This window comes from Sus scrofa, chromosome 1 (assembly GCF_054392235.1).
Source record: "Sus scrofa isolate SSC_HxYL_T2T_F1_AM1 chromosome 1, Sscrofa_HxYL_maternal_Yorkshire_Landrace_v2.0, whole genome shotgun sequence".
Taxonomy (NCBI): Eukaryota; Metazoa; Chordata; class Mammalia; order Artiodactyla; family Suidae; genus Sus; species Sus scrofa.
The window spans coordinates 109415243-109439218 of NC_139383.1; the positions used below are offsets into that span (position 1 = coordinate 109415243).

The 23976-nt window shown below is 44.6% G+C and overlaps 2 protein-coding genes across 21 annotated transcripts in view; both read left to right on the plus strand.

Moving 5' to 3' along the window:
- SMAD4 (SMAD family member 4) overlaps positions 1–23976 on the plus strand; it is a 651075-nt gene that overhangs the window by 113562 nt on the left and 513537 nt on the right. The window lies entirely within an intron of this gene.
- Positions 16869–23976, plus strand: part of MAPK4 (mitogen-activated protein kinase 4) — a 184121-nt gene continuing 177013 nt past the window's right edge. For 10 of the 20 annotated variants that reach the window (XM_084966107.1, XM_084966136.1, XM_084966072.1 and 7 more), the window contains exon 1: positions 17318–17488. The gene's annotated coding sequence lies outside the window, so the exon portion shown is untranslated. Of the gene's footprint in view, positions 17065–17157; positions 17233–17317; positions 17489–17524; positions 17835–18026; positions 18142–23976 lie in introns of those variants that run through there. The other 10 variants (XM_084966126.1, XM_021093269.2, XM_084966092.1 and 7 more) reach the window with 8 other exon arrangements.

A 23976-nucleotide genomic window follows, 5' to 3' on the forward strand; every position in this document is an offset into this window, starting at 1 on the left:
CTGAGCCACCTGGAAACTCCTACATGTGGCTCTTTAAATTTAAATTTTGATTAGTTAAAATGAAACACAATTTAGGAGTTCCCACTATGGCTCAGCAGATTAAGAACCTGACTAGTATCCATGAGAATGTGGGTTCGATCCCTGGCCTAGGTTAAGGATCTATCATTGCTGTGGCTGTGGCATAGACTGGCAGCTGCAGCTCCAATTCGAAGTTAGCCTGGGAACTTCCATAGGTCATGAGTGCAGCCATGCAAAAAATGAAATACAATTTGAAACTCAGTTTTTCAGCTCCACCTGCCACATGATCAAGTGTTCAGTTGCTCCCTATGGCCAGTGGCTACTGTATCAGCAACATAGCTATCATTGAAGGAAGTTCAATTGGACAGCATTGGGCTGGGGTGTGGAAAACCTCCTCAGAATGTTGTTTCCTACTTTGAGAAACTTAAAATTCCTTGAACAAAACCATATGCTGCAGCCATGAACAAAAAAAGGCCAGCATTCAAAGTTTGCACTGTTGGGTCAAGATCTATGTCTTTAGGCAATGATGACATGGACTCCCTGAAAGTCTTCCTCAAAATTTGCATGGGAGATGGAGCTGTCATCTGGGGAAGAACTCTTCCTGAATGTCAGGATCAGGCATACATCTGGCTCAGTAACAGTGCTTCTTGAAGAGGAGAGACGATTCTGGGTTTTCCAAGAGTCTGCCCCTCAGCTTTGTCCTCCTAAGTCTCCTAGCCTCACAAGCAAGCCTTGGAGAGAAAGGCGTATGAGGACCAAATGGAGACAGATCTTTCTGCTCACGTCCCTGGGATACACCGGGATCCTTGGCAGTGATGAGAACTGAAGCTCAGCAATACTGAGTCTTCCAGTCACTGAAGATGTTCTTTCTCCATTTATTTAGCAGTATTTTGTAGTTTCTAATGTAAAGGTTCTGTGTATCCTTTTGCTAAACTTATTCCTAAGTGTTTTACGCTTTTTGATGATATGGCAAATGGTAGTTTTTAGTCATTTTATTTATTCACCAAATGTTTTTTGCTACTATAGAGAAACAATTGAGTTTTCACATTGATCTTGTATTCTGCAACCTTGCTCAATTTACTTTTACTATTTCTCATAGGTTTTCCTGATGTCTTTGGATTCTCCATCTATACAGTCAAAATACATGTTCATTGAAAGATGCCTTTGCTTCTGGTTGTGTCTTGGCTATTGAAATGGGGAGTTACTGTTTCTATCAGGTCATTTTTGGAAATAGAGTAGCTCTACCTTGTTTGCACCTGGTTCTTTTTTTTTTATTTAACACATTTTGGCAATATTTCCACATCAGTACATAGAACTTCCTCTCATTCCTTTTTGTAAAGTTCCATGCTTCCCCATGGGGATAGATGTATCCTAGTTTATTTATCCAGTGACTTTTGGGTGGATTTAGGTTGTTTCCAATCTTTTGCTCTCACAAGCTAGGCTGCAATGAGCCCCTTTGATAACCACGCTTTTATATGTGTATAAGATTAACTTTAGAAGTTCCCTGGTGGCTCAGCAGGTTAAGGATCCAGCATTGTCATTGCTGTGGCTCTGATTACTTCTGTGGTTTGGGTTTAATCCTTTACCCAGGAACTTGTGCATGCTGTGGGCATGGCCAAAAAAAAAAAAAAAAAAAAAGAAGAAAAAGAAAAAAGAAAAGAAAAAACTTTTGATAAGTTCCCAGAAGTGGAATTAGTGGGGCAAAGCATATATGCATATGTAATTTTGTCAGGTATTGCCTCATTTTCTTCCATAGTCTTGTACCCCTTTCTACTCCCTCAGTCACATGGGAGTCACTTTTCTCAAAGCCTTGCCAACAAAAGTTTATTAAATATTTGCATATTTTCACAGCAATAGGTGAGAAATTGCATCTTGGCATTAACTGCTCAGGATTCATGTGGAAACAGCACACAGTTGCAGATGAGTGGGTGTCCTTTTGGGGGTCTGCTGTACTGCCTGAGCTGGGGGGTGGCTGTCTTTCCAGCTTTGGTCCAGGAAGGATTCCCTTCAGCAGGTGACTTCACTTACCTCCCACCTCTTCAACCAGCTGCCAGGACAGAGATGGTATAGGGTGGATATTGTGCTTGTCTTGGGCCACTGATGGAGGGGAAGATGCCCCACCCTTATCCCCACACTCACGCTTATATTTGTGTGGAACTAAATAGAACCAGCTTGAAATCTCCTTTGGGCTCAGAAGAAAGAAAAAACACCCCTGTTATTGCCAAAGTGAGAGTGGATTAAGAGGTAAACAGAGGATGGAGGAACCTATATCCACCACAACCACAGTAAACCGTCTCTGAAAAGCTAATCGTTCATGACTCTGAAATCAGCATCTCTCCATGCTGGGCCACGCCCATCTCCTCCCCACTGGAAGCTGTACAGCAAGACTTCCAGGGAAAAGAAGACACACATTTGCCACTGCTTCCTTTCAACCTGCAATTATTTCCCCATCTGCTAAGGTTGCGAGTCCAGAGACCACGAGGGAGTTTGTTCAGATTTCTTATTTCAGGGCCCTCAGCCAAACTCCTCCCAGAAAGCACTGTTGGGTGTTTTGTAAGTCCCTTGCCCTGAAAACCTCCCTCGGGTCCCTGCCAGCAGTTGCTCATGGGGTGTTGGCTGTTGCCACCAACCACAGCTGCATCGTGTGTTTTTTCTCACATGTGGTCTATAGAAGCAATGCGGTGGCTCAGAGGCAGGCATGATATCCACGCTCCACATGTGAGAATGCACAGGATTCGCCTCCCTGGCATTTCACAACCCTTTCCAGGAGGCAGTAAAACCTCAGTTATTTCTCTAACCTTGACCTCCATTGTTCCCCTTCTCGAGGCCTTTCCTAGAGTAAGTTTACCCCTTTGGCTGCCTCTGCAGCCCATATTCATTCCTGCTTCTTTGCCTTTGCTCGAGCTGCTCCCTGCCCTCAGCTCTAACCTGGATGATCCCTCTCATCTGATTGTTCAGTCTCCATGCATTTTTCAAGTTCAAGGTCAGCTTGCGTCCCCTGAACAAAAGCTTCCTTTGACCTCTAGTCCCGAATCATCTCTCCCACTTTCAACATCTGGCACTTTTGTTGAGATCTCTTCTGCCACTTGTCTCCTAACTGCCTTGTGACCCCATGTATCAAACCATTTAACTTTCCTACCGACTTACATGTGCCTTCAGGGTGAAACCATGAATGAAAGATCGTTTAATTATTTTCACCCCATGTCTCAGATTTACTATGTACAGAGCAAGTGTCCAGGAAACACCTGCCAAATGAATGAGCAACAAACTCTTGCTCGTCTCAGGATTATTTCAGTGAACACAGAAGGTCACTCTCACACAGTTTTGACTCCAGACAAGGCTTTTAAGCATTGTTTCCTCACCCCGTGCCTTCAGGGTATCCCAGATTCATTCAGGTCCTAGCAGCATTTGGAGCCCATTTGCCCCTTTTCATTAACCATCTGCCTTCTGGCAATGGCAGCTCTCGGATGGCACTGTTGTTCCTGCCCTCAGCTGCAACAGCCTGCCGAAGTCCAGAGTGGCTCACTCTCCTGGGTTCTCCTCTCAGATACCCAGGTTCCAGGATTAGTTCTTTACTGGAAGAGTTTCTCTATGGCTTGGAGTCAAGAAAAGTGAAATATGGGACAGAGTATTCACTGTAGGCTTTGCTTTTTTTGTTGTTGTTGGAGGAAGGTGCTGCACCTATGGCATATGGAAGTTCCCAGGCTAAGGGTCGAATTGGAGCTATAGCTGCAGCCCTATGCCACAGCCACAGCAACGCTGGATCTGAGCTACATCTGCTACCTGAATTACAGCTCACGGCAACACCAGATCCTTAACCCACTGAGTGAGGCCAGGGATTGAGCCTGCATCCTCATGGACACTAGTTGGGTTCATAATCCACTGAGCCACAATGGGAACTCCCACTGTAGACTTTGACTTCCCCATAGAACAGTAATAACAACAGTGACTTACATTCATACAGCTTCTCATGGTTCACAAACACTGCATATTAATAACTTCATTTGACTCCTATAACCATGCTGTGACATATACCTGGAAATGTTTGTCACAGGAGGAAGTGGGGAGACCTTTAGGTCTGGTCCTGGATGCTTTCGCTTGATGCATGGAATCTGGCAACATGGCCCATGTATGCCTGTAGAAGAATTGGATATAAACAAAGGATGGCTGGAGTTCCCACTATGGCACAACAAGATTGGCTGCATCTTGGGAGCGCTGGGATATAGGTTGGATCCCTGGCCTGGCACAATGGTTAAGGATCTGGCATTGCTGCAGCTGCCACTTTGGTCGAGATTTTGGCTCGATTTGGTCCCTGGCAAGGGAACTACATATGCTGCAGGGGGGCCAAAAAGAAAATAAAAGAAAAATAAATTTAAAAAAGCAATTTAAAAAAAAACCAGGATGGCTGATAGCCTAATAACTGTGTTCCTCATTTATTCATAAGGAAAGCCAGAGAATGTCTGTAATGAAATCTATCCAGAGGAAAGTAACTTTTACCACTCGTGAGCCTTGAGGACCCAAATAACTTAACCTAAAACATCAGAACCTGGGCTTGGGGGGCTGCTAGGAAGGTGGGCCACAAGCACTGCATAACAAATAAATGCTAATTTTGAAACATAGAAGAAAGTATAAATTTAAGAGGTTCTCCTATAACTTTTCATACTTTAAGGGATTTCTTTCCTGACTTTCCCTTTGCATATAAATAATATATTACACATAACAAATTTATAATCATATTTTTATAGCCTGCTCTTTTACTTGATTCATTATGAATATTAGTCCATGCTGTTAAAAAATTCTTACAAAATATCACATATATTGGCGGGAGCAATATTCCAAAATGAAGACATACCATCATTTATTTAACAGCTTTCCAATTGTGTGATATTTACATTGTTGCCAACATCTCTCTATCACAGATAAAATTGCAATTATCCTTATGCTTAAATCTTTGCCATATCTCTGTTTCCTTTGAATAGATCTCTAGAAGTGGAAAATCTAGGTCAAAGCTCAGCAACATTTGAAGGCACTTGTGTGTACATACACAGTCAAAACTTCTTCATAGAATGATCTGTCCACATTTGGTGTCTCCATCCTTGCATCCTTTTCTCCCTTTTCCACTGAAATCCGGCTTTTTCAGAAATGGCTCTCATGTAGTTCACCACTGACTTCTCATTTAAAATGCAATCCAATCTCATCCTCCTTTTGATCCCTCTGTAGCATTTTACTGTCAGCCATTCCATGCTCCTCAAAACTATGTCCTTGGAGTTCCCATCGTGGCGCAGTGGTTAGCAAATCCGATTAGGAATCATGAGGTTGCGGGTTCGGTCCCTGCCCTTGCTCAGTGGGTTAACGATCCGGCGTTGCCGTGAGCTGTGATGTAGGTTGCAGACGCGGCTCGGATACTGCGTTGCTGTGGCTCTGGCGTAGGCCGGTGGCTACAGCTCCGATTCGACCCCTAGCCTGGGAACCTCCATATGCCGCGGGAGCAGCCCAAAGAAATAGCAAAAAGAAAACAAACAAACAAACAAACAAACAAAACTATGTCCTTGACTTCTGAATCTCTGTCTTTATGGTTTCTCCATCACATCTTCTTGGGCCTAGGAATGATTTTTGCTATAACAGAAAACCCTAACAGTGGCTGAAATAAATAAGGACTTATTTTTCTTACACACAAGAAGATGAAGTACAGCTGCTAAAATTGGTTTAGTAACTTAATGATGCATGCCTGAGATTCTCTTGGTCTTCTTCTCATACTTGTTGCCTCAAGATCACAATTTGGCTGCTGTAGAACCAGGCATCACATCCATATTCAACACAGGAAGAATGAGGCAACCTCTGTCTCTTTGCAGTCTTTTAAATGAGGAAGGGAATTCTCTTTAGCAGACTTCCTGCTCTGTTTCATTAGCCAGAACTGGGTCACATATTGGAATCATGATTCATCCTCTGGAGGCCTGGGAAGGTATTAATCTGCTGAGATCAAGGGGTCTTAACCCCCTATCTGAACAAAATCAGTCTTGTTTTAGTGGGAAAAAGGGAGACAGAAAGATGTAGAGAATGGCTTTGAGAGGATGGCTGCTGTTGGTGATTTTAGGTTTTCTCTGTGACCCTCTCTGCCCACTTGACTTGCTTCCTGGGAACTTAAAACACAAATACAGATTCTTTCGTACCTGTGTTGTGATGACACATTCAAATCCTGTCTCTCCTACCCAGAGTCCAGTTACCCTTGTTGTTTCTCTCTTTAGATTCCAGTAGAGCTCCCTGCAGGTGCATTCAGCACCCTCCATCAGAAACTCGTCATACTTGCCCTGTCACCCTCCTCTGCCTCATAGGGCAGGTAGGATTGGGGGCTAAGCTCCTTTGGGAATCTTTAGGACACTGAGGAAGAGTTTTTCTTGGTGTTTTAGCTTGGGGTCCCCAAAGCAGATTCTAAGACAAAAGCTTATTGGTCACCATTTAATAGGAAGTGCAATCCTGCCTGGGAAGCTGGAGTGAGTGTAAGAGGAGCAGAGCGAAGAGGGAAGGAGAGAAAAGAAGCAAATATATTCAGGAGCCAGCTGCCACTCATGATCAAGTGCAACTGATTGCCTGATCTTACTGGACCCCCTTGTGAGAGGCCACATGAGCCGTTGCATCTCAGAATGCTCTGTCTTGGGGAGAAGGTGAAAAGAATTTATTTGCTGGCTCCCGGCAGCCACTGGTGAAAGCTTCACCCAAGTGTCTTAGCATCTTCCATCTGTTATATGCAAGGGTACCCAGCAGGTCTTGTGGCATCTCACACCTCAGAGGCAGCAAGTGAGCCCCAGGGCAAGTGAGGAGCTGAGCAAGGATAGTCCCTGACATGACCAGCCAAAATAAGATGAGGCCACAAGGATCTGAGGTGGTGCCCAAGGAGTGTTTGATGGGTGGGTGAACACTCCCATTTTACAGTGAGAAAACTACAACCCAGAGAGGGGAGAAGCCTTGCCTAGTTAGTGGCAGAAGCTGTACACCAGACTCCCAATCCAGTCCTTTTATCATCATCTGTGTCACTGCGTGGATTTTAGGGACTCCTTTTCCTCTCGGTGACTCAAGAAAGTGTAATCAAAGCCCTGACCCTTCTCAATTGAGTTTCCTAAGTGATTCTAGCACCAACTCCATCCATCACAGACTGTGTGCACATCTTAATTGAAACACTATTTTTCTTTTTGTCAGCCAGTTTTCTTTATAGTTAGGAGAAAGGGACCCTGTAAAACCTCAGGGGAAGTCTATTGTTATCAGCCACAGCTGCCAGTATTAGGCAGGAGCTTTCCTCATCTTTGCCAGAATAGGATAGCAGCCGTCTTTATTTAGTAAAGTATTGAGAATAATTGTAAACCAATACTGACGTACCCAAAACCAAAAGAGTGCTTTATAGTTTCATGTGCTTTTTAATATTGCAAATGCCTTAGATCCCGTTCTGTAATAAACAGGTTATACATCAGGCATAACCATAATAATCATAAATAGGTTTTCCTCCAGAAGATAAAAACCAAACTGGGGAGCAGGCATTAATAATTCATAAATCCTGGAGTTCCCTTTGTGGCTCAGTGGTTAACGAACCTGACCAGGATTCATGAGGAGGAAGGTTCGATCCCTGACCCCACTCAGTGGGTTAAGGCTCCAGCAATGCCTCGAGCTGTGGTGTAGGTTGCAGACACGGCTTGGATCCTCCGTTGCTGTGGCTGTGGTGTAGGCCAGCAACTGTAGCTCCAACATGACCCCTAGCCTGGGAACCACCATATGGCACGGGTGCAGCCCTAAAAAGAAAAAAAAGAAAAAAAAATCATAAACCCACTGTGTGTGCTTTTTTCAACTCCATTAAGCAGTCCTCCAATTCTCAGCAGACACTGACCAGGTGTCCTACAACTTAGCTCAATCTTGACACTGGAGATAGTATCAGAGCCCCTGACATGTTAAGGGCTCAGTCTTACAAAAATGCATCCCCTACTGGCCCCTCTGGATGCCAGTTATAGGTCCAGGTTGTCACTTGTGCTTATGACAGAACAGCTATGGATCAGAGTTTCCCATGATGCCCTCCTCAGGTTTGATTCATTTGCTAGAGTGGCTCACAGAACTCAGTGAAACTCAGAGAAACTTACATTTGCCAATTTATTAGGATACTGATGAATAGCCAGACCAAGAGGTCCAGAAGGGCAAGGTCCAGAAGGGTTCTGAGCACAGGGACTTCTGTCCCATAGACCTGGGGTCTGCCATCCTCTTGGCATGTGGATGTGGTCACCTCCCAGCAGCTCATTAAATCTCATCATTCTTGAGCTTTTATAGAGTTTAATCTGTAGCCACTACCACTACCACTACCCCCTCCTCCCATTCCCAGAGGTAGTGGTTGGGGCCGAAAATTCTGACCTCTAATTCACTTGGTCTTTCTGTTGACCAGCCTCATCATCAGTTATATAGGGGCCTCACCTTGAGTCTCTGCATTAGCATTAACTCAGGTGTGGTGAAAGGGGCTCCTTATGCAGAACAAAAGACACTCCTGTCTCCCCGGAAATTCTGAGGGCTTGAGGAGCTTTGTGCCGGGAATGGGGACAAAGACCAAATATTTCTTAGTATACTTCAGTAAATAAGTCCTACTTTTAGTTCTGTAGAGAAAGATGGTCATTTGCTACCTCATTTGAGATCCTGGACCTTCCTGAGAACTATTCTTCTGTTGTCCAAGTCTGTTCAGGCTACTCTAACAGAACATCAGAGACTAGGTAGCTTGTAAACAACAGAAATTTATACTTCACGTTCCAGAGGCTGGGAAGTCCAAGAACAAAACACTGGCAGATTTGCTGTCTGGTGAAATCTGCTCCCTGATTTACAGGTGGCTGTCTTCTGTATCTGCACATGTGGGATGGATGAGGGCGCTCTCTGGGGCTTCTTTTATAGGGGCCCTAATCCCATTCCTGAGGGCTCCGCCTTCATGACCTCATCACCTCTTGAAGGCCCCACCTCCTAATACCATCGCTTTCGGAGAACTAAGCTTCAACATATGAACATAAGAGGGACAAAAACATTCAGTCTGTAATATCCATGAAATGATTTCTTGAGGTTGAGGGCCTCCTAGGAAATGACACTTAAGCCATTCACTCATTCTCAGAGAATTCAAGCACAATCCCACTAACAGACAGGCACCAAGTAACTGACACTCAGTAAAAATGAAGGACAGTTGTTACCAATATGCAAGCACACATTCCCAATAGATTCATTAATCTTTGCTTTCCTTCCTGGTAAATATATATCCTGGCCATGAGATACCCTTTACGTAGACTCAGGGTTGTGCTGCAAATTCTTTTCCCAAAGTAATGGCACTCCCTGAAAGTTATATTCTTTTTTTTTTTTTTTTTTTGCCTTTTTGTCTTTTTAGGACCATATCCGCAGCATATGGAGGTTCCCAGGCTTGGGGTCTAATTGGAGCTACAGCTGCCAGCCTGTGCCAGAGCCACAGCAACGCCAGATCCAAGCCACATCTGCAACCTATACCACAGCTCACGGCAACGCCAGATCCTTAACCCATTGAGCGAGGCCAAGGATTGAACCTGCAACCTCATGGTTCCTAGTCGGGTTCATTTCCATTGCGCCACGACGGAAACACCTAAACTGTTATATTCTTGACTTAGTTGAATAAAATCTGTGTTCTGGTCTTTGATAGTTGACTGATTGCCCTAGAGAAATAACTGGAATTCATTACGCTTTCACTGGAGACTTGTACATCTGTGTGCGTTATTTATATTATGAGTATTAAAAACACATTTGTGTTTAATCTACTCAGCCACAATTTTCTTTTTCTATGAAAATTACTCACATAACTAGGCTGCTCATAGTATCCATCAATAGTAGTAAAACTTCTGATTCCTAGGACAAAGGCTGGCTTGGATGTGTGCTGGGGTCATAGAAACTCTTCTTGGCTATACATTTTATAATGGGCTTCATAGAGCCAGAGACAGTTTCTGATGAAACAAAAATTATTTTAGCACTTAAAAAAAGAAGCTTTCTAGGAGTTCTTCTTGTGGCTCAGCAAATCAAGAACCTGATATACTCTCCGTGAGGATGCAGGTTCAATCCCTTGCCTTGCCCAGTGGGTTAAGGATCTGGCATTGCCACAAGCTGTGGTATAGGTCATGGACTTGGCTTGGATCTGGCATTGCTGTGGCTGTGGTGTAGGCCAGCAGCTGTAGTTCCAGTTTGACTCCTAGCCCAGGAAATTCCATACGGCACAGGTGGGGCCATAAGAAAAAAAACTTCCTAAATATCCCTTGAGATTTTTTTCATTCACATAAATGACAACAACAACTATAAAACCAGTGAGGGCTCATTTGCAAATATAGTCATGTGTATCTCTTCCTGGCCATGGGGACCTGGCAAGTAAAGATCCAATTCCACACTTACAGTTTACTGAGGTGGTGAGAGGCTCCCTTCCCACCCCGAGTTTGTCAAGTCTTCTTTCATGTTCAGAAAATCTGGGATCATGATAATACCAACCTGGAGGTGAGTCAGGAAAGGAACAAAGATGTCATGTTTTAAAAGCTAGACAACTCACAGTCTTCGTCCAGTGGCTTATAACTATCAGAATTTAAACATATATGCACTACTAATCATGTTGTAAGCACTCAATAATTGACTGACCCAGGCAAATATTAAGGCAATTGTCTTCTAGGCTCATGGATGCCAGCAACCTTACCATCTTTGCATAATGTCTGTTCAGGAACTTAGCACAGTTATGTATGCCCCATGAAGGCTTTTGGGATTGAAAAGATGAAGTTCATGGACCATGCTGGGGATGTCAGGCACCATTAGGTACCAACAAGGCACAAATGATGTGTTTTCTGCCCTTGTGGATATGAGCTACTCATCAAACCATGGGTCACTTTAAAAAAATTAAATCCATGGGTCACTTTGATAAGCATAAGCCACTGTTGGTGAGGAGGAGAAAAACTTTAGCACCATAATTAGGAGGGAAATTCCAAAATATTCTATTAAAAGTGGATTATTTGTATGACAGAAACAGGATATTTTAACAGGTCAGGAGATCAATAAAAACAACTTGGAGAGATGAAGGGAGGTGAGGCAGAAGAGTCAAATCTGAGTTCACATTTCTACACAGAGCAGAAGAAGGACGTAGAGTAGTGAAACTCCAACTTTTTATGAGCATGACCCATAACTGAGAAAACTATTTAATGGTGTGAACTATGGTGTGTGCTCACACATCATCATCCCTCCCACACACATATATTTGAAATTAAATGTCAAGTGATACTCTTATCACTTAGAGTGAACTGCGATGTTTTTTCTATTTCATTGTTTCAAAAATGCTGATGAGATCTGCTAAATTGATCTCTTGGCTCATAATTACTGGGTTATGCTCCATCGTTTGAAAACCACATGACTGGGTGAAGTAAGGACAGAGCAGGAAACATGCAGTTTGAATTTCAGTGAGGTCTTATCACAGGTTGAAAGAAGAGAATGCTGGGATGGTCCAAGCCCAGTCAAGAAACTTCTGGGAAACTAGAAGGCTGAGAGGTCAGCCCTGCCTGTGGGAATGAGGCCAGTGTCAAGATCTGCCCAAATCACTTGATACTTAATACCTGGGCTGACTTGACTTGAAGGCATTGCATGATTTCCAGGAAACCTTCAGGATAGGGAGCACTAAGACAGGGGATGTTGGTGGCCAGTAAAACTGAGTGATGCTAGTGACCAGGAGATCATGGAAAGTGCTGCCTTGCTGCATGGTTATAATCTTTGCAACCTTATGGATGAAGCAATTTGCAGAGAAGGGACCCAACTCTTCAGTTTTTAAAATGCCAGAAAGGGGAATGTCCGTCGTGGCTCAGTGGTTAACAAATCCGACCAGGAACCATGAGGTTGCAGGTTCGATCCCTGGCTTCGCTCAGTGGGTTAAGGATCCAGCATTGCTGTGAGCTGTGGTATAGGTTGCAGACACAGCTCAGATTTGGCATTGCTGTGGCTCTAGTGTAGGCGGCTGGGTACAGCTCCAATTAGACCCCTATCCTATCCTGGGAAGCTCCATATGCCGTGGGAGTGGCCCTAAAAAAGGCAAAAAGACAAAAAAAAAAAAAAAAAAAAAAAGCCAGAAAGACTTCCCATGACACTTAGGATTAGGGCCAGCATTTTTGCTATGGGCCACACAGCCTTGATTTGTGCCCCGACCCTCTCTCTGACTGCTCTTTATTCCACTGACCCTGCCCTGCAGCATCTGACACTTTCAAATGCACACAGCTTTTCTTTGACCTTTCCTCACACTGTTCCCTCTACTCAAGCCACTTTTCTTCAGATCTGCATACAATCTAATTTTTGGTCCCCCATGAAGCCTTTCCTGACCTCCTCTTCCCCTGAAATAAGATCAAATCTGCCAGTTAGACCTTTCATACAAGAAAATTCAATTATTTGTAAGCATGTATTTAATATATAATCTCCTCATTAGACTGTGAGCTGCATGAAAGCAAGAACAGTGTCTGATTTTAAAAAGTTAAAACAATGAATTTAAATGTCTTACTAGAGAATTGCCCTTAATTTTCTTTAATCATTTAAAAACTATCTCTTGAATCTGTGCTTGTATTACCTTTTTCATTGAAATATTATTGATTTTTTTCTTTTTTTCCCCCAAATCTTCTGAAGAGGTTACATATTTTTATTGCTCTTCTCAAAGAAACAGTTTTTGGTTTTAATTATTGTTTCTACTATTTCTAGCCACCACACCTAATTTTAGTAGTTTAAATTCTAGTAGTTTTACTTATTTTATTTTAAGAAAAAGACTAGAGTCCTAAGGTTTTTCAGTCATATAGCTATAGCATTTACAAATACTTTTTTGTGCCTTTCTTTTAAAGAGTTGTAACTGTTTCATTTTCATGTCTTATTGCTTTATCTTAGCCACTTAAACAATGTTAATAACAGTGATGATAGCAGACATTTCTGTCTTGTTCCTGAATTTGGTGGAAATGGTTTTAGTACTTTTCCATTTATTAATGCTGTTTGTTGTGTTGTTTTGGGTAGCTAGCATTTATTGTTCCCTGAGGGGCCAGTATGGTTGAATGAAAACCAGAAGTAGCCTGGCAGCCAAGTGAAAATAAAAAGTATTTCAAGAAGACAGGAGTGATTAACTATGTCAAATGCTGGATAGGTAAAATAAGATAAAGCCTGAGAATTGATCATTAGATTTCAAATCATGGAGGTCACTGGTGACTTGACAAGAGCAATTTCCATAAAATAGTGACTGGAATGGGTTAAAGAAAGAATGGAGGAAAACTGGAGACACTGAGCAGAGGTGAGTTTTATTTTGCTCAGATTTGTTATAAAGGAGAGAAAAAATTGGGGAGAGCCACTAAAGAGGATGAGAGTCAAAAGAGTTTTTGTTTTGTATTTTGTTTTTTACGATTAAAGACATTACACCATATTGGAAAGCTGCTGTTTGTGATCTTGTAATGAGGAAAAACTAATGATCAAGGAGAGAAGGGAGCATTTATAGAGTGATGTCCTTGAATCAGTGAGAGAATGGGTCTTGTACATAAGGAAGGTGACTTCAGATAGAGCAGGGTTAGTTTATTTACAATAAGAGGAGGGAAGGCAGAATATAACAAATGGGGACATTGGTAAGTGGCTCATTGTAGTCACCTATTGCTTCTTATTCTCAGTGTATTTAAACATTTTCCAGGTGATTCTATGAACATGTGGGTTTGGAATCACTGGCCTAGTGTGAAAACCAAGCAACTCGGAGCTCCTGTAGTGGTGCAGTGGTTAACGACTCCGACTAGAAACCGTGAGGTTTCGGGTTCAATCCCTGGCCTTGCTCAGTGGGTTAAGGATCCGGCCTTGCCGGGAGCTGTGGTGTAGGTCGCAGACTCAGCTCGGATCCCGCATTGCTGTGGCTCTGGTGTAAGCCAGTGGCTACAGCTCCAGTTAGACCCCTAGCCTGGGAACCTCCATATGCCGCAGGAGTGGCCCTAGAAAAGGCAAAAAGACAAAAAAAAAAAAAAAAAAAAAAAACAAAACCCACAAAAAAAACAAAAACAAAAAACCCAAGCAACTCAAAGGGCCTTTTGCTTTCCTCCTCCAAGTCTATGCCTGAGGCTCATTTTTTTCTATTGTTGAGAAAAGATGTTTCCAGAGCAGCCTGAGGTGATGGTGAAGAGGGAGTTAGTTGTCTCTAATTTGATGAACAGCCTCAGGCCTGTCTTGCCTTTCTAGCTGGACACATTGCACATGTGAGGAAAGAAATAGGGGATAGATGGATGGATAGATAGATAGATAGGAAGGAAGGAAGGAAGAATGAAAGCAAGGAAGGAAAGGGAGGGAGAAAGAAAGAATATAGATCAGATCTCTTCCAAAAGGAAGCACCCTAAGAGGAAGTAGGAGATCTAGCACCTCACAGGCTTATTGATATGCCCTTGCTAGTGGGAGTCCATGGTCTAGTTGATTCTTGAACATGATCAATTCTTACCACCAGGAGAGAGGCCGCATGCAAAGTCATAGGCCCTGATGCCAAGCCTCCTGGGAGTGGAAGGAGTCAGGTGGGCATGAACTATTTAATAAATCTAAATTGCCTCCCCTCCTCCACCTAGGCCCAAATCAAAAACAGGTGTCACGAGAGATTAATTTGTCTAGTGCTATTGTCACGGTCTGATTGGGCTACTGTAACAGAAATACCATAGACTGGGTGGTTTATGCAAACATTTATTTCTCACAGTTCTGGAGGCTGGCAAGCCCAAAATCATGGTACTGGCAGATCTGGCATCTGGTGAGAGCCAACTTCCTGATTCTTAGACCATTGTCTTCACCTATGCCCTTTTATAAAGGCATTAATCCTGTTCCTGAGGACTCTACCCTCATGTCCTAATCACCTCCCAAAGACCCCAAAATACCATCACATTGGAGATTAGGTTTCAACATATGATATTTGGGGAAATACATTCAGTTTTAGCAATGATATTTTTAAAAACTATATCTATACACCCTAAAAACATGGCACTTTGCTGCCCGATACATTGACTCCCTGCCCCTCTGTCCTCCAGGACCACTGCAGACATTGGCACCCTGGCTTAGCCCACCTTGGGGGTGGGCGATGTGTCAGTCACGGGGTAGCCATGTTACCATCCCCCTGTGGTACCCAGTCCTAGGCAGTGGGAAAATGCTGGTACATTTTTCCCCCTGAAAAAAAAAAAGTGCTAAGATGATCTGGTGACCTTCCCAATCCCTATGCTTTGTGTGGTTATTTTCTGCTGTTTTACCCCTATGCAGGTCAGCTGTTTAAGTGTCTTCCCTTGGGGTAAAAATAAGGAACAACCTGTTTCCTGAAAGCAGCATCCACAGGGGAGTGACACCATGTAATATATGTTATGGAGGGTGCCTGGTTCCTATTCACTGCACCCTCCACCCCCGCCTGAGCATTGTGTGGTAATGGGCTCCAATATTAAAATGCATATTTCACACCCTTGTCCCACGATTTGGAGGATGGCCATTCACTATGCATGAGCCATTCACTCATGCTCATCACACAGAGAAAATTACATTTTCCCAGTTGCCAAATGGAAGAGATAAATTATCTTACATGGACAAGCACATTGCTCCCAGAGCAGTTTCTCAGACCCAAGACGCTGATCTAAAACACCCAGTTGGGAGACTGAGCTTTCCTGGGGTCAAGCTGATTAGTCTCTTCTTCAGGCCCACCAGCTCCTCACCCTAGTGGGCTTACTGTGGTGGGACATTTGCCTTTCCAGCTTTTTTGGATATAAAATGAGCATTCTCGAGGCCTCTTACTCTTCCTTCCTAGAAAAGGTGTTATAAAAATGAATAAATCAACACAGAACATTTCATATTTATGCATGCCCACTGAATTGGTAATACTTATTTGTAATGAACATTAAAGAAGGAAAATGTTAAAATGTTCTCTTTGCCGAAGATACATTGGAATGTCTTATCACCAATGTGTACACATCTGTTTGTTACATGCTCTCTCTTTATCCCTATGTATTCTTTAGGTTAATGAAGGTCCAGATTACTGTTGCCTCTAATTTAGCATCTAATCCTAAACCTATTACCTATATACATACAATTAATAGCAATTGTATCTACAGAGTAACTTCAGCTACCATTTACTGCCCTTCCTATGGACATCATTGTTTTAACCACTTAATGCATTTTCCAATGTGAGCCCACAACTTAAAATTTTTGTTTTTGCTCACGTTACAATCAGCACAGTTATATGGTTCATACATCAATTCTTTCAACAGTTATTGAGTACCTATTACACACCCAGAATTGTATGAGACCCTGGAGGAAGTGGTGGGTGCGAAGCAGAAATAACCAGAATACATAGCAGATCCTAAGAAGTGTCAAAGTGAGGTTCTCGCTCTGAATGCTTTGGGATTTGCGAGAAGGGAGGGCTCGTGGGCAGCTAAAGCCACTGGTGACCTCATTATACAATATTTAGGTTATATTTTTCTCTGCCTCGAAAAGCAGTTTCCCAACCATTCCGCTGAGGTGCACGCTTTACGTGATGCCCCTAATCCGCGCGGACCATTTTGGATTAGCCGGAAGGCACCGCCTAAACTCTAATTATTACCAGTGTTATGGGTCTGGAGGCTTCTGCTTTCCTCTTCTCTGGCTCCATACGTGTTGGTTCCCTTCTGTTAGTTTTATTTCTGCTGTGCAAATGAGCGCAGATTCACAGCCCAGCCGGTCAGCTCTGGACCGATGCACGTGCGCTCTGCGTCCCCTTGGCTGGCTCCCCGCCCCCCGCCCCCGCCACCCCTCCGGTCTCCCCCTGACGGGTGCCAGCCAGCCACCCAGTCCCTGCCGGCTCTTTCTCCTTTCTCGCGCCTCCACCCCCGGCCACTGCAGCAGAGCGGGGCAGACTCAGCGGAGAGCCTCCCAGACCGAGCCTGAGTGGTTCCCTCCCCCGGGCAGGAGTGAGGACGAGCTTCAAAGATGATAGAGGACTCTGGGGAGCGTGCGTCCGGCTACCCCGAGATGCGGGCTCGACTCAGAAAATACTGGCGCCGGGCCCCCGAGGTGAGGTTGACTCCGAGGGGGATGGTTCGAAGGCCAGTCTATACAGCGCGCGCTCCGCCCTGCAACAGTGTGGCCCAGCAGCCCTGGGGCTGCGGGAGGCGGAACCGGGCGCGCGGGGTAGGCAGCGGCCGGCGGCACTGCGCTCCCTGCCGCGGGCCGTCGCAGCAGGTGGGGGCCCGGCGGGCTGGGGGCGGGGCCGGGCTCGGGGCGGAGCCGCGGCGGCGGCGAGCGCGGGGCGGCGGGGGCCGGGGCTGAAGCCGTAGCCGAAGCCTGAGCGGGAGCCGCGAGCCGGGCAGTCCGGGCGCCTGCGGGAGCTCGCCGCGCGCTTGGGCTGGGACCCGCTGGGCCGAGCGCGCCGGCGCCGCGACCACAGACAAAGGCCCCGCTCGCTCCCGGCCCGCCGCGCTCTCGGGCTCTGCCTTGGGTAAGTGGCTCCCCCTTCGCTTTCTTTCTTCTCCAGGATGCCCGCTCCTCTCGGAGTTCAGCCGGCTCCAGAGAAGCCGGAGAGAAAGGAAGAAATGATACTTCCTCGCTCTCTCTGCAGCCCCCACCTCACCTTAAAAAAACAAAAAACAAAAACAAAAACCAAACGAACCCCCCAGCAAATTCCACACTAGCGAGTTTCTGAGCAGTGGGACGTCTCCCGCGGGATCGACGCGGTCACCCTCTGTGACCCCATTGCTCCGCGGACTGTGCGCGCCGGTTTTGACCCTGGATCTTCGGTTTGGACGTGAAGCTTGCCTCTGGGCTCCCCCGGGTAGGGAGACGAGGTATGGGGGGGAGGCTTTAGGGACCGGTCGCAGCTAGGGTACTCCATCCCCAGGGACAGTTCGGCGCGTTTAGGGGCGCGGAAGGGTGGTTCTCAATGCGAGTTCAGATTCGGATTTGGGTTGTGGGGTCTGACCTAGCCGCCTAGCATCCTCCCCTCCAGCCTCCTTCCTTTCCCGTTTAAGGGTTAATACAGCGCCCCCTACGCCCCACCCAGTCGAGGCGCCCACTTTGCCACTTCGAGGCCCCTGGGCGGGGGCTCGGGGCGCCCGGAAGAGAGGGGAGGGAAGGAGCTCCGCGGTTTTCCAGGTTTGGCAATCCTGAGCCCGAATCTGCTGGGGAGGGCGGGCGGGCGGCTTCGGGCGGAGAATAGGGTTTGACATCACAGCGCGGTCCCAGGCGGGCTCCTCCAGCCTCTTCCCCAGCAGCTCTCCATCAGAAAAGCAATCGGAAGCCCGGCTGGCAATTTTGCTTTTGTTCTGCCTGTAACTCTGGAATCCGGGTAGAAGCCCGGGTCGGCGAATGCCTGGGGAAGGGGACCCAGGCGGGAGTTCCAGGTGCAGCCCCAAAGTGACAATTGGAGGCGGCTGTTGTTTCCCACCCCTGGTGGGAAATGGATCCCAATCGCTAATCAATGCTCTGGGAGTCGGCGGTGGGTCGGCGGCGGGCGAAGAGCTTAGTGTCCGCCTCGGCCTCCCTCTGTCACGCGCCTCTCCCGCACTCTTGAAAGCGCTACCACGAGACGCGAATTTCCATTCATGGATCTGTGCCTGGGACTTGATTAATGTCACCTCTGCCCAGGTTCTCTAAGGAGCTAGTGTCTGCTTCTATTCAATTTAATAGCCATTTATAGAGGCCTACTATGTGCAAAGCAGCAGCCCTACGATTATCTTAATTTAAAAGCTATTTATGGAGCACCTACTATGCCCCAAATAAATGCGTTACAAAATTTTCAGTTTAACAGATTTTTCTTGAATACTTACTGTGTTCAAGGTACTTGTGCTTTGACCTTATTTCGATATTCACTGAGAACCTACCGTATGCAAAGTTTTTTTCTTTTGTTTTTTTTTTCTGAAGGGTTGCCCACTGTACCTTTGGGAGGAGTATGGAGGCAAGGGAGGAGGAATATGCCTTTGGATCCTTCAGTGCTTTTAGTAACCTGCATTTTAACCCTCTGCACTGCTTGTTGTGCAGTGTAGGAAGAGCTGGCCTTCTACACCACAACTTGAGGCTTTGTCAGAGGGTAGCAGGGCAGAATAATGAAAAGGCTACCCTGGATCTCTTTCTATTTCAGTTTCCTCACATTGAAAAGAAAAAGGGGGGGGGCAGTTCTTTTGTGCAAAACACAGTGCTAGTTATTGCAGGGAATCAAAGGTTAATGAGGAGTCTGTGGTGGGGACAGAAAGACAGAAGACAGTCAGTTAAACCAGTGGTCTGACAGTCCTACCTACTAAGAGATTAGATGACTCAATTATTCTGATGGTCTTGGGATCCTGAGAAACACCAGACTATCCAGATTGTCCTCTGGTCCTCTGCCTATTGGCCAATAGTTGTTTTATATATATACATGTATATGCTGTTATCAGGGAAATGTTGTCTAGTCAGTAGGCTTTGTCCTAAAGGACTTACTAGAGTTTTGACATAAACACATAAAATAACTGTTTGGGCAGCATCTGTGAAAAGCCAGGAGCAAGTTTCTGCTAGAATTTAATGTTGAAAACAAAATTCTGTCCTCACGCAATAGTACTTTCATTTCAGTCAGATAGCGAGAACTTGCTCTAGGTCTAGTATGCTTATCTTTTTAACTTAGCTTCCAGTAATTCCTGGTAACTGCTTTATCCTAGCTTCTTGGTACAATGATCTTTTCCTTCCCAAAGTATTTCTGATTTCCCTTAAAATTGCTTTTAAGGGGGGAGGGAGTGGGATGGACTGGGAGTTTGGGGTTAGTAGATACAAAATGTTACCTTTCGAATGGATAAGCAATGAGATCCTACAGGGAACTATATCCAGTCTCTTGGGACAGACCATGATGGAAAGGGAATGTGTATTCTGTACAGCAGAAATTGACACAACATTGTAAATCAACTATACTTCAAAGAAGTTTTTAAAACTACAGGATATTTTGTTTTGTTTTGAACTGAAAGCCCCCCTCAGATCCTTTCTGGAAGTAGGCCCATTATGAAAGATATGTAGGACATATGATAAGCACTAGATGAATGACTTGGAGGCCTTGTATTTATAAGAAGAGTAAGGAAAAAAAAAAAAGACCCCAATCAGGAATGAATAGAGAAAATGTAAATTGGTCTTGCAAGATGGAATAGGATTTGGATAGGTTAAAAAGATGAACAAAGTCGTCCCTGCCATGGTTCCCTGGTGGTTCAGCAGGTTAAGGACACGGTGTTGTCACTGCTATGGCTCTGGTTACTGCTGAAGTGAGGGTTCCATCCCTGGCCTGGGGATGTTTCCACATACTGAAGGTGCTGAAAAAAAAAACCAAAAAAAAACAAAAGACCTCCCTCCCCAAGTGGAGGAAAAGGGTGTAAGCAAATGTGTGAAGGAAAACAAACTATCTTTAGCATCTTTAGAGCTTTTTAGGAATTTGACAGCTCTTCACTAGAATAGTTTCCATTTCTTCAACAAAAAAACACTTACCGGAGCCTTTTACTCTGTTCATAATGTTGCTAGGTGTTGAGGGGTGGGTGGAGGGGCTTCGCCTAGCACAGTTTGGGATCCACTGTGATCCCCCAGCTGGTAAGGACCCTTATCTCCTGTTCCAGCTGCAAGGATAGCCCCACATCCCTGCCATTCTTTCAGACATTCCTAGAGTTTTTTCACCTGAGCTGAACTTGATTGTAATCTTCTTCAAGACCAAGAATGTGAGTTTTTTTCCTCTGCCTTCTTCTGTCCCTGCAGGCTCAGGCATAGTCTGTGGAGTAGGTGACATTTATTTCAGAGCCCTGGATTGCCTCCTCCTTCACCCTTTCCCTGCCTCCTCAGGGCCTGGCCTCTCTTCCTCCACTACTCGCTGCTGTCTGAGCCTCTCACATATAAAAACTCAGGAGATAAACAATCTGTCATCAGTCACTTTTTCTTGGATATGAATGTAGGTTACAGTTCTCTCTTCCAGGGACCTTTACACTTTAAGATTCATTATGGAATGAAAGAGTTTGTCCACCATGAGAAGATTTCAAGCATAGACAGGTGGGTGCTGGAGGTAATCGGAGAGGTGAAGTGACTTTCCTGGTGCTCCCACCTTCTCATGTAGCCACTCTTGACAAAGGTTCTTGCAGCCCCATGGGTCAAAAGCCTGGAGCCTTCATTGTGTGGTGGTTGAGGTCAGATAGCAGCTCTGCACAAGCTCCCTGTCAACCTGGCTTTTGCCTTTTCTATTCTTAAAGGTTAGCCATTCCCCACATGAAATCTTTGCTTCCTTACCTACATGTGCCATTATTTTAAGGCTGGGATTCTCAACCTGGGCACACTTGATGTTGTGGGCTGGATAATTCTTCATCATAGGGGACCATCCTGTGCATCGTAGAATGTTTAACAGCAGCCCTGGCCTCCATCCACTTGATACCAGTAGCCCCCTCACTCCCCCTGCCGGAGTTGCGACCACCCAAAGTGGCCCCAGTTATTGCCAAATGTTCCATGGGGTGTAGAATCACCCTTGATTGTGGACAGCTGTGCTAAGAAGTATTGGTTATTCTGCAGCGTGCTGCAAGACTATCCCCACTTTTCTGCGTGAGGCTTGTATTTAATTGGGTCAAGACAGGTGATTTGGGGAAATTCCTATTGTGGCTCAGTGGTAATGAGTGCAACTAGTATCCATGAGAATGTGGGTTCAATCCCTGGCCCCACTCATTGGGTTAAGGATCCTGCATTGCCGTGAGCTGTGGTATAGGTTGCAGATGAGGCTTGGATCCCGAGTTGCTGTGGCTGTGGTGTAGGTTGGCAGCTGTGGTTCTGACTCGACTGCTAGCCTGGGAACCTCCATGTGCTGGAGGTGCAGCCCTAAAGACAGGTGACTTGATACATGTCTAACATGCATGTGGAACTTTCCAAATGAATAATTTCATAAATCAGAATAAACATCCTTTGTGAGATCATCACATTAAGTTAGTCTTTCAAGGCAAAATAGCACCAACAACAAGTAAACAAAAAATCCAAACACCTCTCATATTCTTCCCCTAGCACGTGGCTGATTTATGTACCAGAAATACAGGTGGTAGAGCCACCGTTGGCAACCACTGTTGTCCACAGGGATATCGCAGACATTGGCTGGTGGGCAGCATTGGAGGAGGAAATGATAGGATCCAGTTCCCGTGGGACAGGATGCTTATATAATCTGAAGAGTCTTCTTTAAGAAAAAGACAAAATAACCAGGTGAATGTGTTCCTAGGGCCCCTTCTGGCCTTGGAAGGGGCTCTATGTTTTCAGTTTCATTAGCTGTAAGTGAAGCTGCCTCTAGGCAACATTTTGAGGAGTAACAGGACAGCTCTGGCTGCAGGAACAGGAAAGTAGAAATTTTCTTCCACCCATGACTAGCTAGAGCTATGGGAAGCTTCTCAAAGACTTAATTTTAGTAGAGAGCAGGGATCAAAAGAGAATTGTTAAATACTGGGTAGCTGGTACTTCTGTTAATATCTGCCCTCCAAAGGTAGAACTTTCATAGTGGCAGCATCAGCAGCATCTTTGTAGGATGGAAGAAGGGGAAAGGTTACTTCAGGTTTAACAGCAGGATCCTTGAGTTCTTCTAGTGGATAGAAGTAACATAATGGACCTTGTAAGTGAGGTTGGCCTAGTGCCCAAGTTATTGCTTCAGAACATGAATCAAACTCTTTTTCAGGTCACTATAATGATATTTGAAAAGTTTACAGTTTGATTAAACTTCTATTTTGCATATACCAACCCCAAACTGCCTGTATCCCACTCCCTCCCCCCTCCCCCCTGGCAAACACAAGTCTGTTCTCCATATCCGTGATCTATTTCTGTTTTGTAGATAGGATCATTTATGCCATATTTTAGACTCCACATATAAGTGATATCACATGGTATTTGTCTTTCTCTTTCTGACTAATTTAACATAGTATGAGGATTCAGACTGATACATTTAGAATGGGTAAGCAGTGGGGTCCTACTGTACAGCACAGGGAACTATGTCCAATCTCTTAGGTTAGAACATGATAGTATATAAAAAAAGAATATACATATATGTATGACTGGGTCACTTTGCTGTACAGCAGAAATTGAAGGAATGTTGTAAATCAACTATGCTTTAATAAAACTAAGTACCTAACTAACTAACCTTCTATTTTGGAATACCCAAGCCTGGGATGAGAATTTTCCTTGCATTGAAACAGGCCAGATAGAAAAACATTTTTGGAAGGCAAGGTGCACAAGTAATTCCACCATTTAAAAACTTAAAATAATAAAACAAAATCTCTCTCTTTCAGAGTTTTCATTCATTTACAATCTTTTTCCTTAATCTAAATCGACCAATTTTCAAGGAGGATGAGAAGGTGCTACAATCAGTATCTAAATTTGTCTGGCTGTGAGTAAAACTGATCTACCAATATGTCATTGTCTAGATTTAACAAAAGACTCTCTACTGGCAGATTTGCTGTAGGAGGGTTTGTTTTTTGTTTTTTGTTTTTGCTAATTAAATAGTAGTTTTTCATTTGTGTTTAAAGTGATTGGATTTGTATAAAACTTTTCAAGAGTCAAGATCAGTTTGACATTTGGGGGTCAAATTTACACGTAACCATAGAGCTTAGGCCTGCAAGGGATCTTGGGGATTAGTGATCAGCTCTCCTTGCCCCATTGGGAAAACTGAGGCCAGGAGAAGGTATGTGGTTTGCCAAGGTCACACAAAGTTCAGTGCCAAGGCTGGGCTAGGAGTCAGGGGTTTGTCCTATTCCCTTTGACACTCAAATGCCATGGGGTATCTTGCCAGGTGCCACGCTGATAGAGGAAGGGCCAGGAAGGAAAATAATTTGATAACTTATCTCATTTCCAGGTCATCTAATCCTGATAGAAATAATTGTTGATTTAGACTGATTATATCTATGTCAAAGGTGTGTGTGCAAACAGGTAGCTGGCGAGGGAGAACAGGAACAATTGAATTAGTGGAATGAGATTATTTTA